We start from the raw sequence: 17,260 nt of genomic DNA on the forward strand, positions 1-17,260 counted from the left end.
GGCTGTGAGGGAGACCCCTTCTGGGAGAGGGGTGGTGAGAGCTCAAGTAATATTAACCAAAATAACAAAATGCTCGTGAATATTTACAATACACATGAAACTTATTTGTACCTGTGGAAAACTGCCTTTGTGCTGCTTATAGTAAATCAAACAAACCATCCCTCCCTCAGTTCTGCAACAGCCACCAAACAGCTGTGTGATGTTGAGCAAGCAACTTCACTTTTCCAAGTCTTAGATTTCTCATATGTAATATAATATTTGTCTTGCAAGGGTGTTTTAAGGAATAGATGAGGTAACATGCAAAGCATTTAACCCAGTACCTGATACACACAGTACAAGGCGTTCAAAAATATTAATTCTCCTTTCTATCTCTGTCCTTTCTAATACTATCACAAACTTTGTCTTTGATCATCATCACAATCATCAACAACCAAAAACCTTGTTTCTCTTCTCCCTCTCTCATTCTCTTTCTCTCCCCTACCTACCTGAACATTTAATGAGCTGCTACAAAGTCTCAGCCAATGTGCTAGACCCTTGGGAATACAGGAATTAAATAAGTTGCCATCCTTTCCCCTAGTACATACATTCTAGTGAGGAAGCAGACAAATAAATGTACTATTATTTTTCCTATTGTGTGAAAAGTGGGTATAGAGGCAGCACAGAGAAATGGCATCTAAACTTTGTTGTAGGACCTGGGAGTGTTTGTGGAGGCATTCCAAAGGAGTTTAGTCTCAGGGGTTGAGCAAGTGTTACCCAGATGTGGTGGTGTGGGATGTGGAGAAGAGTTGGGTTGGGAACGTGAGAGAATTCCTGGTGGAGAACAGCACATGTACAGATGGGGTGAGAACAGCATATGTACAGGTGGGGGTGAGCTGGTGCTGTATGAGAAAGCATGGAATAAGTTATTAAGTTTGACCTGCTTGGGAACTGAGGGGCAGGTGTGAGGGATGAAGCAGGAGTAGGTAGGGGCTAGATCACAAAAGATCTATGCCAGTGTTTCTCACAGTGTGATTCCCAGCCCAGTAGCATGATATCACTTGGGATCTTGTTAGAAATACCAATTCTTATACATCACCCTGGACTAGACCACCTGAATAAGAAAAGTTGGGCATGAGGCCTACAAATTTTTTAAAAAGTCATACAGGTGATTGCAATGCATGCTAAAGTTTGAGAAACACTCTTTGCTGTGGTTTGAATATTTGTGTCCTTCCAAAATTCATGTAGAAACAATCTCCGATGTTATAGTATTAAGAGGAGGAACCCTTGGGAGCTGATCAGATCATGAAGTCTCCTTTCTTATAAAGGGGATTAAAAGCCTTACCAAAGAGGCTTCACACAGCATTTGGCCCTTTTGCCCTTTGTCCATGTGAGGACACAGTGTTGGAAGCAGGGACTGGGTTCTCACCAGAAACAGAACCTGCCAGCCTCTTGGTCTTGGACTTCTCAGCCTCCGAAATTGTGAGAAATAAGTTCCTGTTGTTTATAAGTTAACCAGTCTCAGGTATTTTGTAATGGCAGCACAAAGGGGCTAAGAAACTGTTCTATGCCCTAACAAGAAATGTGGCCATTTTCCTGAAGGAAATGGGGATATACAGAAAGATTTTATATAAGACTCATAATATTTATTTGGAGGGCTTGCTCTGCAAGCAAGGTGGAAGAGCAATATGAAGGAAGGTTGGTGGAGGTGAGAGGACTGGAGGTTAAGTTGGTAGGGAGATACAGGAAAGAAGCTTAAGACACTTGAGTTAGAATGTAGCATCCTTCCTATGTGTAGGGCTCATAAAAATGTATAGTCTAAGATAGAACACAGAATACTCTATGAATCCTGCCCACAAGGTGTTGGTAATCTAGATTCACTTTTTTTCTGATAATGCCATCCATATATATGGAGCGTCTACTACTGCATGCCAGAGTGACTCTGGAATCAGTTTGGTTGATCTAGACAAGACCATAAGGAGAGTCCCCTTACTACCTCTTCTCCAGGGGAGGGATTCGAGTTGAACTAGTACTTCAGAGACTGTTTAGTAATATAATGCATGAAAGGTGATGGTTAGGACAGAAAAATAAATGGATTGCATCATAATTCCTCAGGTTCTCCAAATATGTGGTAGTCTCAAACCATGTGAATTGGTCTGCACATCCTGTTTGGGTTGCGTGTCAGCAGTTGAGATCTGAGCCTTATTGGTAACAGTGAAACAGTGAGAGACCTGCCCACTGAAAGCTGTTTTTCAGCTAGGAATAGAAAAGGGCCAGGCTAGACTCTTCTTTCTGCTGGATCTTGCTTCTTCTCAGCAACAGAAGTAGACCTGCCTTCCTAGCTGTAGAGAAAAAGGTGCCGGTAGGCAGGCAGGTGAGCCTGTGGATAATCCTGGAGTAAAGGTTGGAATAGACCTTCCAGTCTATCCTCCAGGATTCGGAGTGGGGGGAGAGAAAAGGAGACGCTTCTTTGGCTGAGAGAGGAAGAGAAAAAATAATCCCAGATATTTGACAGCCATATCTTCCCATCACCACCGTCCTCTAAACCCATGCCTCTCTGCTTAGTGGGACGTAAAATGGAGAGTGACCCCCCCCCCAGCCCATCCCCCGTTTGTAGGTGTGCTTTCAATGAAAATAAGTCGGTGTAGAAGGACGGAAACTAGAGCAGCTGAAAATAGGTGCAAGACTTGTTGAGCATACAAATCATTTCCCCCTTAGTCTCCAAGGGAGGAAAAAAAATCCCTGTTACTCTCCTTCAGCCTGTGTTCTGCATTCGGGAGAGGAAGCTGAGGCTGGTCCTCAGGCGCTCCTCCCGCCGTTCCCGCAGGAAACTTTTCTCGCAGGGCCCGCTCCGTCCATCCCGCGCGGTTCCAAGACGGTGGGCCTCCTGTGGGCTCCTCCTGGGCAAGGGCCCAGACCCCGAGATGAGCCTGTCTCTTTAAATTCCAGCTGCGCGGCTGGGAAACAGCGCCACTCGCCGCCCAGGCCGGCTGGAGGCTGAGAGCGAGCTCGCGCTTTCGCTCCCGGCTGCGCGCCGCGGAGAGCTCGGCTCGGCCCGCGGGCTGCTTGGTGGCGGCGGCGCGGGGCGGGGAGGCGCGGCCCGGGCGAGAAGGAAAGAAAGAGCGAGCCCGGCCGGGAGAGGCGCCGCGCCCGGTCCCGCGCCCGGTCCCGCACCCGCTCTCAGCGGCCCGAGCAGTTTCTTTCTGGGTGACAAGGATGTGCCTCGGTTGGTTTTTCTTTTTTTCTCCATCTCCTTAAGACGATTTCCATAGTAACCTGATCAAGTGGCTCAAAATCGCAAACCTGAGGATTTCCGCGGCCCGCCGGCAAGACCTCGGCCAGGTAACGCTGCGATCTCCTCCTCTTCCATTGCAAACCGCTGCGCTCCTTGCAAAGTTCCTTTTGTGGAAAATCGCCCAGCCCAACGGAGCCCGGGGTATTTGCAACAGCGTGTTCGTTTCCAGGTGCCTGTCACGGGTCTCCTCCCTGCTGCTTCTCCAGGACCCATGATCAGATTATTTTTAAAAATTGTTTTTGGTCGTTTCCCCCGCCCCCTCCCCTTCTTTATTTTTTTCCTCTTCGCTGCGCTCTTCTCGGCTTTTCCCCTGACACTACTGATGGGGGTGCGGGCGGACGTCGGGGGTGGGGGTGGCCAGGGCGGTCCTGGGAGTGGCGGGTTCGGATGGGCTGGCTGCGGTGGGCCACTTTGGGCATCTCGCCGTGGCCTGCGCCGGGGTCACGGGGAGGGCTGTCAGCGCCAGGGCGGCGGAACCCGAGGTCTCCAGACGAGTGAGGGAGGGATGCAGGCTTGGGGGTGATGGAGCGCTTGGCTGGTGGCTGGTGAGCGTCCATACATCATAGCTCTCCTTCCTACTCCCCCGCCCCTCTTCGGGATTCTCTCTTTCTCTTTCCCCGTCCTCATTTCTTTCTTGCTTTACTCACCACTCGCTTCATTCTCTTCCTTCCATTTCCTCTTTTTTTCTCCCCTCATTTCCTTTTTTTCCTTTCCCTTTTAAAGAAAGGGGAATCGTTTGTAACCCTTTCGTTCTACCAACATGGAATAGCTGTGAAACCTGCAGCGTGGTCACCTCAACCTGGTCGTTTTCAGACCCGTCCTCATCCATCAACCTGTTTGTTTCCCGAGTCTATTGATCTCCCTGAATTCTACAGAAATGCATTCTAAGCTAGGCGCCTGTATGTCAGAATCAGTTCTGCAGCTAGCTTCCGTGCTCCAAGTATGACATGTATTGTAAGGGCTGCATATGTTTTAAACCCACATAAGCCATGGGTATAAATAAATGTAGCTTTGAAAAAAAATCTGGCCTTATTCTAGATAAACTTCCCTCTTAAATTGCTGATATACTCTTCTCCCTCTTTGACATTTAATTTTAGGAAAGTTGGGAGACAGGTTCTTGTCCTCCAGTTTTTAAGGAACAGGCAACTTCTATTATCTTAATTTTCTCGTCTTTGAACATCACTCACGTTTGCATTACCCAGTCAGTGGAACGAGTGGGTCATAATTAAGGTTTAGATGGTAGCTTCCAACGTCCAAGCTGGCTGGAGTGGCAACCTCTGGTACAGGGTGCTAAGAAAACTGGAGAGCCAGGCAGACCTTGCCAAAGAATAAAGGCATAGCAACTCTTTTGTGAAATATCGAGATTCAGACTTTAGTACTGAAAACATGAAAATACAATGAAACCAGGCTTTTAGTGTGTTTTTGGTTCTTAGCATGGGTACAACTAGGTAGGTATAAATTAGTACTTCTTAAAAATGATCCACTCTAGTTTAGAACCTATTCTGCCTTGTTTATGTTAAGGCACTTCCTTACTATGGTTATATATTTTTTTCTTTGAAACATAAGATGTCTGTATCATGTGAAAACAAAGGCAAAAAACAGGAGGACTTTTATTTGTCCATAAAAATTTTATTTTTGGTTTTTTGATTTTAAAAAATCTAGTTGTTTTGCTCAAGTTTTCCTGAGGTCAAAATATTTCACTTGGAAAAATGATTCTAATCAATGATGTTCCTCCACTCTGTTTTAGAGGTGCCTATAGTTTATACAGAAAAAAGTCTCAGTTTGAGAGAGCTCTATTTGCCTCTTTTCCTTTGTCTGTACATTAGTCTTTTAAATTCAACTATTAATATAGGATAAAGGATCTTAGGGCAGAGAATAGATCAGGCAGAAGGGAAACTATTGATATAATAGAAGATATGTACGTAAACCAAGAGAAGTAATTATTGGCATGCCACTCCACACAGTTGTTTTCTTTGTTTTTAGCCAATTTAAAGGCTGTACACTGAAAATGTATTATTTTCTGAATTCTACACCTAATGCTGTTCGTACCCAAGATCATATTTATCCAGTTCAGTTGAATATTTACAAAAGACTTAAAATTCCCTTGCCACTGAAATCCAAATAGCATGTTTTTCTTCTAATATTTTTTTTTTCTAGTGAACAGTGATAGCAGTAATGGTCCTGCATTATTGTTTTTATCTGACTTCCAATTTTGGTGTCCCCTGGGTGGATGGGTTTTCCTGACACATTTACAAGATGCTTTTGGCAGGTTGGCTGGAATTTGAAGGCACATTTAATTGTAGGTGCAATAAAATACTCATTTTCTCTTGTTCTTGGTTTGAGATGTCATGCCCTTTTGGTCACTTATATTTTGGTGTGACTGTGTGTGTGTGTGTGTGTGTGTGTTTGTGTGAAGGATTTAACAAAGTCTGTTCTAATTGTCATGTGATTTGAAGTTAAAAGGTATATTAGTGACAAGCCATAAATTTCTCTTATTTATAGTACATTGATCCTGAAACCATTTTTTCCCTTGTGATTTCTTCTGTGCATGGATCATTTAACGAAAGGTTGGCAATGATGAGCTATTTTTTTATAATAGGAAAAAAATTCCTCAAGTTTACTTACCAAGTCATATTTTTATACAGAGGGATTAGCAAATATTTCTGATCTAATATTTTAATGGACTGAATTGCTGACCACTGCTAATTACCAAGAATATATTTTCTTAATTTTGAAATTGCTGTACCTCTCAAGTTGTCTGGAGGACTCCAGGTGACTCAACTTGTAACTCATGGCAACAGGAAGTGGTAGTTCTGGGTGCAAGCTGAAGTATGGACATGGACCCATACTTTGTTAGCTCTCGGGGACTTGATATGAAAAGAATTAATGTACTGGCTTTTTTGTATAGACGAATGTTAACTTTTTGACATTAGTCAGAAGTACATCTCCCAAGCCTTGTTTTGCAGTGTCTGTCCCGTTGCTCTTCACTTACAGTAAGTCCTTACTTAACTGACTTGATAGGTTCTTGGAAACTGCAACTTTAAGTAAAATGAAGTATGATGAAACACTTTTATCACAGGCTAATTGGTAGAAACAAGACTTAAGTTCCCATGGCATATTTCTGGTCACAAAAACATCTCCAAACTTCTCAAAACGCTTTAATATTAAGCATTCAAATACATGTAAACTATGTATACGTGTAAGAAAGGTTACTATAAACCAGATCAATATTTACCCAATTATTTAAGTTCAGGGTCTTAGGTGGCTGGAGCCTATCCGGGTAGCTCAGGGCACAAGGCGGGAACCAGCCCTAGACAGGACACCATCATATTGCAAGGCACGTTCACACATGCCCACACGCAGGCTGGGACCATTTATATGCGCCAATTTACCTACCATGCACATCTTTGAGATGTGGCAGGAAGCAAGAGTACCTGGAGAAAATCCATACAGATATGGGGAGAATGTACAAACTCCATCCAGACAGTGGACCCAGCCAGGAATCAACATTTGGGCAACATTATAATGAAACAAAGTTGAATGAAATGATGTCGTTCCACGACCTGCTGTACTTGAGGGGTGTTATAAAATTCTCAGAAGACAGAGGTTTAATGCTATCTTTTTAATAGAAAATAGCTTATAGAGAAGTGTGTACATGTGACTGTGTGTGTAGCAGGAATCATTAGGATGAGAATCAGACGTAAGAGGTGGTGCCAACATGAGGAATGTTGAGATTCAGGGAGCTGTGGATGGAAGTAGAAGCCAGAAGGCCAGGTTAGGTTCCTACTTCTTACTGTTTCAGTTATTGCAGTGATGGCCTGTTTATTCACAGATGTCACCTAGCTTTGTTTTCTCAAGAAGAAAAATGAGCATAATCTTTCCTGTTATGAATTCTTAAACACACATGACATAACCACAGACACAGAGGTGCACATATGTAGCAGTAATGGATACGAAATGACACACTCGGAGGAAACAGAAAAGACTTCTGAATAGAGACTGGAGATATTTCCTTGGACCATTGATGAATGGGCAATGATGCATTTTTTTCTTCCATTCAGAAGGCTAATATATTGCTCTCTATGTTCAACGGATAAAGGCAGTAGATGCTCAAGGATGAATCACATAATATGCATAATAAATCCAGCAGGCATTACCCTTTTACTTATGTGACTGCAAGTAGGAATACATTTCCCCCACTCTAACCATGTAAGATTTCTTTCCCTTCTCCCATTTTGTAAGCAAAAGTCAGTTTCTGAAAGGTTAAATGGACCTCAGGATGGGAAAAATCCCCAGAGCTATCTTTCTGCACAAACTTCATTTTTTCTCCCAAGTCTGACTGTCAACTATAATGTCTGATATAAGGCTCTGGTGCTGATGTTTCCATAGGTCATCATCCTTCGGTGTCCCAGATGAAGTCTCAGGTCGAACATTGCAATAGCACAGATTCTGAATTTAATGCATCATTAAAGTTGGTTATGTAACCCAATGGCCTTGTTAAACTCCAGATTTTAAAAATTATATGTATTTACTATTCTCTTATTTTAGAATTATCTCACAATGTTCACAAGAAATAAGCCCGGTCCTTGCAAAGACTTTAAAAGCTGCTTGTTCACATCATTAGATTGTACAACGCTTGTACGATGACACTTTTTGCTAATCTATGCAACATTTTTGTAACAATTGGGCACATTTTAACTACTTCAGATAATCAGGATCTAGAGACTTCAAGATCTGGAAGCATTGCTGGTGACATAGAGCAAAAACTTTCTTGAGAATAGAAAGTCAGTGTTTTGACAAGTGATTTATAACAGTTCAGGTATAGCCAGGAAAGTTTGAAACAAACCTTAAGTATTATTTCTTTCATCTTGATTAGTATATATTTATATTTGATCTATTTATGTATATTAATAGATTTTTGCGTCTTATAGCCAGCTTTCATTTTTCTCTATTGGAAAAGATCTAAGTCCCCATCCTTCCTTGGTGGCTTTTGGTACGTTTGTAGACATAACATTGAAGAATCAATGTTACCTTTTATACATTAATACTGCCAATATGACCATAAAATCATATTTCTTGGGAATTTATTTCCCCAATCAAAAGAAGCATTTGTTATTGAACACAGTCTTATGCCACCTTATTAAGACGTATCAAACACCCTGATTGATCAAAAAGACCTCGGTGCATTTTAAGGCAGTATTGCCCAGCAATTAAAGATGTAGCTTCTGGAGGAGTCTTTCTGAGTTTGAATTCCTACTCTTCCTCTTACTATATAGGTGACCTTGGGTAAACTTCTTGAGTCTCAGTATCTCCACCTCTAAAATAGTTGTAGAGAAGAATTTTTGTGATGATTAGATGAGAGAATATATTAATATAATATTTAGGAGAGCAACCAGCATGTAGCATATATTCATTACGTATCAATTGCTATCATTATTGATGTTCATACTGCTGATGTTGAAATGCACAGGAAGGCCACAGTTATTTTCTGTTTAGATTGATTTTTCTTTTAAAGTCTGAACATAAACTGTAATACTGTGCTTATTTATATAGGAACTGTGATCTTGTCTCCTCTTTTTCCCATCTCCCCCTCTCTACCTTAGTTTTTCCTTATAGTCTCAAGCTGAAAACAAAGACCAGGTGCCTAAGAGAGAAGAATACTCTTTCTTTTGAACTCATGGCATTAGCAGTGACCTGGATGAGATTGGAGGCTATTATTATAAGCGAAGTAGCTCAGGAATGGAAAACCAAACATTGTATGTTCTTACTTATAAGTGGGAGCTAAGCTATGAGGACACAAAGGCATAAGAATGACACAACGGACTTTGGGGACTAGGGGAAAGGGTGGGAAGGGGGTGAGGGATAAAAGACTACAGATAGGGTACAGTGTATACTGCTTGGGTGATGGGTGCAGAAAATCTCACAAATCACCACCAAAGAACTTACTCATGTAACCAAACCACCTGTTCCCCAGTAACGTATGGATATAAAAAAACTTAAGAAAAAAAAGAAAACTCTTTTTTGCAGGGGGCAGGTAAAGGGTAAGAGGGGACCCCATTTTTGAGTTTCTAGAAAAGCTTATCTTAACCTATTTTTTATATATATAGTATGAAAGTTATCCATGAATGGCCGGGCGCGGTGGCTCACCCCTGTAATCTCAGCACTTTTGGAGGCCGAGGTGAGTGGATCACAAGATCAGGAGATCGAGACCATCCTGGCTAACACGGTGAAACCCCGTCTCTACTAGAAATACAAAAAAATTAGCCGGGCGAGGTGGCAGGCGCCTCTAGTTCCAGCTACTCAGGAGGCTGAGGCAGGAGAATGGCGTGAACCCAGGAGGCGGAGCTTGCTGTGAGCCGAGATCGCACTCCAGCCTGGAGACAGAGTGAGACTCCGTCTCAAAAAAAAAACAAAAAAAAAACAACAAAAAAAAAGTTATCCATGAATTTTTCTCAAAAGTTGAAATCAGGATTAGCTATAGTATAATATGTTATGAAAACAACAAATATGTGACAAACATAAATTTCTGGCTTTAGTATTACAGAGCTGTTCACTTACAAGCTGTGACTGCCTACTAAAACCCCAGTGTAATCCTAAAACTACAGGTTTGCTAAGGGAATGTTGTGGAATAATTTTTTTGTGAAGTCGTTTGAAGTCTCATTTATGAGAAGATGTCATTTGGTAAAAGATGTAATATTTCATTCTTAATTTATTTTTCTTTGTGTGCTCCAATATTCTAGGCTTCATTGCATAAGTAATTTTCTTTCATATTGAGATGGCCTTATCTGAAAAATGAATTATTGAATTATTATACCTATTTAAAAATTTTTATTATGGAAAGTTTTGGATGGACGTGAAAGTAGAAATGATGACTTGGTGGATTTCAATGGATCTGTCATTCAGTTTCAACAAGTTTAGGTAACCTCTTCAGATCCTTTCCGGTGATTCTCTGACTATAGAAATTTTAATTCACTCTGGTTTTGAGGATCTAGAATATCTGATTTTTAAATAATATTGATCTACTATTGATAATATTGATGCTAAAATGATATAGATACTAACACCAGACATTTAATGGCAAGTCGGTAAACTAATATACACAAAATGATGAGTGAAAAATGTGTTAGAAATGAGCAAATATAAGAAGTCAGGGTTAGAAAACACAAGATTAGTTTGATTCGATATTTAAGCATCTCCTTGAAAGAGCTCATAAGATATCATGATTAATATATTATCATATGTAAGAATACTTTTCAGGAAATTGTACAATAAATAGTTCTAAAACTATGTTGAGCATTAATCTTTCATTAGGAAGCTCATCTCAAGATTGTAACTGCCAGCCTTGGAGATAGTCCCCAGTGACCTTTGCCTATTGCTATTCATGCTTTGTGAAGTCCCCTCCCACGTTATATATTCTGTGTGATCAATAGAAGATGACGGAAGTGATGGTGTATGACTTCTGAGGAAGTATGACTTCTAAGGCTGTCATAAAAGATATTGCCATTTCCACCTTCCTCTGTTGGATCACACACTCTGGAGAGAGCCAACTGCCGTGTCTTGGGAACACTCAAGCAGTCCATGGAGATTCATGTGGCAAGAAAGTGAGGCCCTCTGCTAACAGCTCCAATTTACCAGTTGTATGAAGGAGCCACCTTGATAGAGGGTCCTCCAGCCCTGGAACTCTTCAGATGACCGCAGTCCTGGGTAACATTTTACATCCTCTTGGGAGCCCCTGAGCCAGAACTAACCAGTTAAGATATTTCTGAAATTCTTACCCACAGAAGCCGTGTGAATTATTAAATGTTTATTGTTAGAAACTGCTAAATTTTGGAGTAATTTGTTATGCAGCAGCAATAGATAACTAGTATTTATAATTACAACCCTGAGGCAGTTTAAAGTTTTTGTATTAGTTATCACAGTTTTATAGATATGTAGAAGTGCCAGTTAATAGAGTTCTAGTTGACAGAATGCTAGTTAAATCTGTATTTGCCACAGTGAATAGCTAACATTCTACCTTGTTTTATATTTTTAACTCCTGGGAATGAATACTCTGTAGACATTATCTACAATGAGTGCAGAAGATACAATATCTGTTCTTTCATTAGTTGCTAACCTGGATCTCAAATTGATTCTTCCTTTTGGCAATATATCTGTTGAAAATTCAACTCTTTCGGAACTTTGAAAGAAAGCAGTCCTGGAGGGTTGAGGACTGGGACATATTTTGGCAGAAACTTGGGTAAACTTTTGAAATGGTATTATAGTTTACCTTCAGGTTATCCCCAAAATCACCCCTGTTCCCAACATACACACAAAAAGGCCTTTGCAGCATGGGCTTTTATTGTTGTAGAAGTTTTTCTTCTGTTTTCTAGTGAACTATGTAAGATTAAAGTGCCCCAAATATTATATGACACAAATAAGGCTCTGGTGAGATATTACGTTATATCCATTCTTCATCAATTTGTACTTTGTTCTTTTGTGTATATTACTAGGTTTTCCTTCTTAAGCCTGGTTCTGGACGGTATGTATCAATCTGTTTCTCTCGTTGTTGTATTACAAAGCTAATAAAACCTAAAAATCGGGTATCACTGTGGGCTGAGACAGATTCTGTATACATACAAGGTTCTGATACATCCTTGCAGGTAAAATGGTGTGGACTGGAGAACCAAAAAAGACAATGACCTCACTTTTTACTTCATGGATCTGTTTAATTTTATATAAATAAATTATCTATCCCATAAAAATTTAAATGGTGGCTGAATCTTTAATATATACAAGCACCAGGAACCTTTGATAATAGAATTAAAGTTTTTTAGCCTTTAGATTAGTGAGATTACTAGGTCATTTTCATAAATGTGCCACCACTTGTTTTTTGATTTACAGCATAAGGTTTTTGTATGTTTGCTGTTTAATTTGTTAGGTAGCGTAACTAATTGGAACCTTGCCTCCAAGAATTTTTTCAGTTCCAAGGTTATCTTGGTATAAAACAGTGATGGTGTTCACTGATCTATGCCAATCTCACACTCTCTGGGAATTGAAATTGATTTTTTTGCTTTTTTTTTTGGTCCTTGGCATACACATTTATGTACCCTTTGAACAGGCATGATGCAAAAGGACTCAGGAAAACCAATAAGTAGTCATTCAGAAATTGGTTTTCAGGACATCACAAATTAGTTGCATCACAAGCCTCAGGATAAAGCTAATGAAGTCACTAGTTCTTCCTGGTATTTTTATGTTTGAGCACACAGTGTGCAATAAGAACTGCCTTTAGAATTGAGAATAAACAACATAGATCTGATTTTTCTGGTCCTCATGAAATACGTAGAAATTAAACCACTCCTAGTTGTTGGGGAAAAGGATAGATGGCAGATGTACATAGAGCCTGGGAGTATTTTCTTAGGTGTCTTTTGATAAGCATGCTTTTGTTTGTTTGTTAGATAATGGGTCCCATCTTGTGTGCTTGTTTTATGTGCATCGCACATGGGGCATTGCATTCATTTACTCCATGAAGTAAACATGATATTTAAGCAAAAATGAAGTTTGTAGCTATATAGTAATGGTCATATATACTATAATGAAGATAACAGGTGTACAAGAATGAATAAAACATGCTTGCGCTTCAGAAAGTTGTAATATATTTAATTTTTTAATTGAAAAATTTAAAACTTATTTTTCAGAGTGTTTGTTATTTATAGCTAGACTTTACAATTTATTATGGCCAGGCTGTGCTCAACACAAGATTCAGTTGGATCATGTAACCATAATTGAGCATTATCCTGAGTTCTACACTGTTAATGAATGCTAATGCTCTTTTGAAGGTCTCCTATTTATGGCCTCAATAACCACAAAGGCTTTTCTGCCTATAGCAGATAAACTCTGAATAATGTCACAGGAAGTTGTATGAGAAATTATGCCATTACCTATAGCTTTTCCCGTTTTTGCCAGCTAACTAAAAATGTTCATTTGGGATATTCCCATGGAGTAAATGTCTATATCATACCTCAGATTTTTTTTTTTTTTGTCAGAGTGGTAAAAGCATTTCATGCACTTTTGAGTAAGTTTCCTGATATTAGTGCTTATCAATTGTATATTAAAAATTGAGGTGGAGTTTTGATAGTAGTATGGTTAAAGTCTCAGAAATACCTGAACCTGCCCTGCCAATTACCTCTGTCCCTGTACAGAGTCCCCAGGGAAGATGCATGCAGGCAATAGCAGCCAAATGATAATCAGAATACCACTTTATTAATAGCTTGAGATGGTGCCAATTACCCATAATGCAGGGCTCTTTGGTAAAAGGCCATTTGGAGCAATATTTTTGGCTTGTGTCTCTATATGTACATTTTCAGTATGGATTCCCTCTAGCCTAGCTACAGTTCAGGAAAGAAGTCAAAAAGAGAAAGAAATGGTCATGCCCCTAGAGGAGTTCTAATTTCAACTTATCAGGCATCTTCAACTAAGAAGTTAAAAGAAGGAAAGAAGGAGTAGACTTTAGTTTTATGCTCTTCAATGTATAGTGACATTGTCTGCTAATATTTAAGGTCCAGTCAGTGTTTTTGGATCTGACATATGAAAAGAGCAACTGCTCCTTTGAAGAGGATGGACAGAGGTTGACCTGAAGAGGAGAGACAGGTCTGGTAGGATGGATAAATCATGGTACAGGTCAACCTGAAACCCTTGGAGTAAGAAATGTTTCACAGTTTGGACTTCTTCATATTCTAGTAAAACAATAAGGTGTATGTTTATGTTTTTATGTCTATATACAATTATATGTAAACATATACACACATATGTCTATGTACAGTCATATGTACACATATACACACATATACATTGTACTTAATATATCAACCTCAGTGTGGGCTAAGGAAGCACTCCTTGATTAAAAATATTACTGTTTCCTTAAGAAAATACATGAAAATGCACAATAAGTGGCTGTAGTGGAATATTGCCCCCTACCCCATGTCCACATCTCAATCCCTAGAACCTGTGAATATGTCACTTTTCATGGTGTATTAGTCTGTTTTCACATTGCTAATAAAGCCTACCCAATACTGGGTAATTTATAAAGGAAAGAGATTTAGTGGACTTACAGTTCCACATGGCTGGGGAGTCCTCACAATTATGGTGGAAAGTGAAGGGGAAGCAAGACACATCTTACATAGCAGCAAGTAAGAGAGAGCATGTGCAGGGGAACTCCCATTTATAAAACCATCAGATCTCATGAGACTTATTTATTACCATGAGAACAGTATGGGAAAGCCCCACCCCCATGATTCAGTTACCTCCCACCGGGTCCCTTCCCCGACACATGGGATTTATGGGAGCTAGAATTCAAGATGAGATTTGTGTGGGGACATAGCCACACCAGATCACATAGTAAAAGAGGCTTTGCAGATGTGATTTAGGTTTAAGGCCTTGAAGATGATGATATTACCCTGGATTATTTGAGTGGACCCAATTTGATTACGTGGGTCCTTGAAAGCAGAGAATCTTTTCCAACTGTGGTCAGAGGATATGATGACGGAAAAATGGTCAGAGAAATGTTACCTTCCTGACTTTGAAAATGGAAGAAGGGAGCTCTGGTAAAACAAATGTAGGTGGCCTCTAGCAGGTGAGAAAGGTAAGGAGACGTATTCTCACCTAGAGGCTCCAGCACAGAAAGCAGTTTTTCTGGCACCTGGAATTTTAACCCAGTGAGAACCCTGTTGAATTTCTGACCTCCAGGACTGTAAGATAACACGTTTGTGTTTTAAGTCACTAAGTTTGAGGTAATTTATTACAGAAGCAATAGAAAACTAATAAAGTGGGATAAAGAGCTGTAATCTTATTTTATTTCAGGTGAGGTTATGAAAAACCTTTGGATTTTTAGAGCTTTGGGGTTATGAATTGCACTTAGGGATTGTAGACCTGTAGAAGGAATCGGGAATCTTGGTATTTTAACTGAATGATCTTATTGGGTGTGAATTTTTAATTCTAGCAGAAAGTGTTCCTTATAAAAATGTGTTTTGGTTGTTACCTTCCCAATACTTCAGCCTTTGCTGATTTTTTAAAATTTGTATTAACTTCCATTGCCTTTATGGATCTTATGCTGGCTGATGATTTATCCGATCAACTTGGCTGATCATGGGCCTTGGTTCACTGTAAATCAGATTAAGTAATGTATATGAAGGGCCTCACACTCTAAAGTACTGTGCAAATGTACATTGGTCCTTGTTGATTATTTTTATTATTGAGCACCTGCTTTCTGTCCCTCCTTCCTTCTAGGATGGTTGGGGGTTGGAGGGGAGGAAATACTGCAGGGTGATTTTGTGAGTGTGGCAGTGGTACTGCCCCTTTCTCTGGCTGCCAGAAATCCCTTCCTGTACTCAGTCTTTACAGTGTGTATCGCTCCAATGGAGGTGGCAACTGGAATGAATGCCTCACCACAGAAAGACTGGATACCCTTGGGCTCGCCCATGTTCCTCATTGTTAGCTACCTAATGGCATGAACATTTTAAGTGAGGAAGAGAGATTATCGACATTCTGGTTCTTCTCTTGGCAGAATCCAGGACAAAGTCCACATAGTGAAACTTGCTGAGAAAATATACCATAAAGTATAAAGCATATTTTACCATACAGGGCAGCTGTTCACATTACAAATGCAGTATTTGTTTTTCTTGTAATGCTGTGCCATTGTAGTATACTCCATTATTATGAAATGATTGTGGCTGTCTGATTCATGTTTGAAGTTTATGTTTTCAGTGATCTATTTCAGAACGATGATATTACCTTTGATTCAAATTAAACTGCCAACTCTTGTACTGTCCTTAATCTGTAGCTGAATCTTCAGGAATGTCAATTTTCCTATTGATCCTTTTGATGTCCAGTCACTGGAGGAATGTCGTACTGTGCCTGAAAATTTTGCGTGTGGTTGCATTATTGTTTTTCCTTCTTTTTTTTTTTTTTAAGAAAACTGATAGGTTTTGAGCTATAGTTTACAATCAAATAAGTCCAAACTTTTTTCCTTGTTAGACATGTATCTTCTCTTTGCCTTAATATTCTCATTGTCCCTGCCCCCAACACAATGCTTTGTCTTTCCACTTTCCAACATTTTTGGTATGATACATTTGAAATCTTTTCTTTGCTTTTGATGAAAGTGATTGCAATTCAAATACAACTTGACAACTTTCTCTAGACAAGTCATGTCTTTGTAATCAATAACAAGATAGTTGGCCAGGTGCAGGGGATCATGCCTGTACGTTGGAAGGCCAAGGAAAAAGTATTGCCTGAGCCCAGGAGTTCGAGACCAGCTTGGGAAACATAGTGAGACTCCATCTCTACAAAAAATAAAAATACATTTGCTGGGTATGGTGGTGCACAATTGTAGTCCCTGCTACTTGGGAGGCTGAGGTGGGAGGATCGCTTGAGGCCAGGAGGTCGAGGCTGCACTGAGCTGTGATAGCACCCTTGTACTCCAGCCTGGGTGACAAAGTGAGACCATGTTTTAAAAACAACGACAAAAGCAAATATGGCTATTTATGTCAAAGTTTTAAATAACTTTATCTAGATCATGGGCTCAAGTAAAAAATTTGCATATTAGGAATGCTGTAGAGAAATTTTCTCACCTGAAATCTATCCTGGAATTGCTATAATACATAATTATGATTTTGTTTCAATGCTTATTGATTCCACTGAATTCTAGTTGAAGTATTTATTTAAAAAGTTGCAGAACCTGGATAGTGCCTTATTCTTCACACTACAATGTATTAGGCTCAGGCTAGCTGCTGGGGGTGAGTTTGGAGGGAAAAAGGATGTAGACCTTAATAAGTTTATTTCTAGTATGTGAAGTAAGACTTGTGCAAAGGTGTAGTGCTGTAGAAAAGTATGAGTTTCTGTAGAGAGGAGCAGATTAAGGAGGAGAAATCTGGGTAGGAAATGCTGAACGCTTAATGGAAGAAGTGGCATATGAACTATGAAGGGTGGCATTTGGATGTGCAGAGATAGAAGGAAAGA

General features: G+C 39.9%; 1 protein-coding gene across 9 annotated transcripts in view; it reads left to right on the forward strand.

Moving 5' to 3' along the window:
- Window positions 1–2,958: 2,958 nt before the first annotated feature.
- NAV3 (neuron navigator 3) overlaps window positions 2,959–17,260 on the forward strand; it is a 924,032-nt gene continuing 909,730 nt past the window's right edge. For 6 of the 9 annotated variants that reach the window (XM_024256849.3, XM_063712199.1, XM_024256851.3 and 3 more), the window contains exon 1: window positions 3,037–3,318. The gene's annotated coding sequence lies outside the window, so the exon portion shown is untranslated. Of the gene's footprint in view, window positions 3,319–17,260 lie in introns of all 9 variants that reach the window. The other 3 variants (XM_024256848.3, XM_063712200.1, XM_054527426.2) reach the window with 3 other exon arrangements.

This window comes from Pongo abelii, chromosome 10, assembly GCF_028885655.2.
Source record: "Pongo abelii isolate AG06213 chromosome 10, NHGRI_mPonAbe1-v2.0_pri, whole genome shotgun sequence".
Taxonomy (NCBI): Eukaryota; Metazoa; Chordata; class Mammalia; order Primates; family Hominidae; genus Pongo; species Pongo abelii.